Here is a 2,032-nt window from a genome sequence, read left to right as displayed (position 1 = left end):
CATATAAAATATAGAAAAAAATGTTAAAAGCGTTCCAGAACAAAGATTCTCCACATAAGGCATAAAGCTTCTTGACCCATATCTTGGTAAATCACCTACAATTAAAAAATATAATAATCACAGAATATTGGCTGTCAGTTTGGTGCCTAATTAGATAAGAATTTCAAATATAATAAATTTTTTTACTTACTGAAATTTGATTGTGAATAAGTAAGAGTCGTGCTTCTTAACAAGAACAGAAATCCAAATAAAACATCAAAATTAACCAGCCAGGTCCAACGAGGAGGCATCAAGTAGAAAGGAACCAATTTGTTCTCACTGTAAGAAAGGAGATGGTAGCATTTATTAAGTGACATAATTAGATATGTTAAATATAAAATTATATACATTTTTTACTTACCAAAATTTGAATGTGAAAAGGAACGAGTCATGCTTCTTAACCAGAACAGAAATCCAAATGAAACATCAAAATTAACCAGCCAGGTCCAACGAGGAGGCATCAAGTAGAAAGGAACCAATTTGTTCTCACTGTAAGAAAGGAGATGGTAGCATTTATTAAGTGACATAATTAGATATGTTAAATATAAAATTATATACATTTTTTTACTTACCAAAATTTGAATGTGAAAAGGAACGAGTCATGCTTCTTAACCAGAACAGAAATCCAAATGAAACATCAAAATTAACCAGCCAGGTCCAACGAGGAGGCATCAAGTAGAAAGGAACCAATTTGTTCTCACTGTAAGAAAGGAGATGGTAGCATTTATTAAGTGACATAATTAGATATGTTAAATATAAAATTATATACATTTTTTTACTTACCAAAATTTGAATGTGAAAAGGAACGAGTCATGCTTCTTAACCAGAACAGAAATCCAAATGAAACATCAAAATTAACCAGCCAGGTCCAACGAGGAGGCATCAAGTAGAAAGGAACCAATTTGTTCTCACTGTAGGAAAGGAGATGGTAGCATTTATTAAGTTGCATAATTAGATATGTTAAATATAAAATTATATAAATTTTTTACTTACCAAAATTTGATTGTGAATAAGCACGAGTTGTGCTTCTCAACCAGAACAGAAATCCAAATGAAACATCAAAATTAACCAGCCAGGTCCAACGAGGAGGCATCAAGTAGAAAGGAACCAATTTGTTCTCACTGTAGGAAAGGAGATGGTAGCATTTAGTAATTATGTTAAGTATTTTTGATGTTGGTAACATCTGCCTTCTTTTTGATATTAAGCTTTTGTTGTGCAGAAACCAGTGCTGTATTCAAATAGTTCAAAGGCGGTCGTTGTGTTTTAGAGTCTAACAACATCAGAATTGTTTATTAATCTGCATCATTGTTACCAAAAAGAAGGCAGCTAAAATAGAACCAAACTAGTTAACTGTTTAGTACAACCAAAGTTGAATAAATTGAACTGGGTTAGTATGAACTTTGATAATATAACTCCCTGTACCCAACAAACTGCTCACTTACGCAAAATACATATTACTAGAAGTTGCGCCGTCTCGCTTTAGACTCAGCAAATTTGTCAACAATAGCTGGAATGTCCAGTTTTCTTGCTCTTTCATTCTCAATGCTTAGAAGGGCAAGGCCAGAAAGCCGTTGTTGTGACATGCTGTTTCTCAAGTAATTTTTAATCAGAGATAATTTGGAAAATGATCTTTCTGCAGATGCCACCGTCACTGGTAATGTGAGGAAAAGTATTAAAGCTGTACATACATCCGGTAGGGTAGATGACAAAGCAGCATTGTCAATTATAAGCAGGTGTGCCAAATCTTTAACTGTGTGGAGCTCAGAGATCTCATTTTGCAGTGCGCTCCGAAAACTAACCAATTGCCCTGCGAAATCGGAAGATATATCATCTTGGTAATAATGCTGAAATTGCAGTGCAGCTTGAAACAAGTTATCCTCTGATTCAGTCGCCAGCACACGTGGCTGAATGATCCGAAATCTTTCAACTACAGTGTTCATGCTACCAAATCTGCTTGATAACTGGGATGTTATTACATCTAAAGTAGCATAAA

At 34.3% G+C, this 2,032-nt stretch overlaps 1 long non-coding RNA gene across 1 annotated transcript; it reads right to left on the bottom strand.

Moving 5' to 3' along the window:
- Positions 1-225: 225 nt before the first annotated feature.
- Positions 226-1,788, bottom strand: LOC120977258. Its single transcript, XR_005773845.1, has 5 exons — positions 1,033-1,788; positions 823-950; positions 612-739; positions 401-528; positions 226-318 (listed from the first exon to the last, which is right to left on the bottom strand). It is a non-coding gene; the product is annotated as an uncharacterized LOC120977258 (long non-coding RNA).
- Positions 1,789-2,032: the final 244 nt, after the last annotated feature.

Source organism: Bufo bufo, chromosome 8 (assembly GCF_905171765.1).
Source record: "Bufo bufo chromosome 8, aBufBuf1.1, whole genome shotgun sequence".
In the NCBI taxonomy this organism is placed as follows: Eukaryota; Metazoa; Chordata; class Amphibia; order Anura; family Bufonidae; genus Bufo; species Bufo bufo.
Note: the sequence above shows the minus strand (reverse complement) of the source record. Positions and strands in the feature narration are given on the sequence as shown.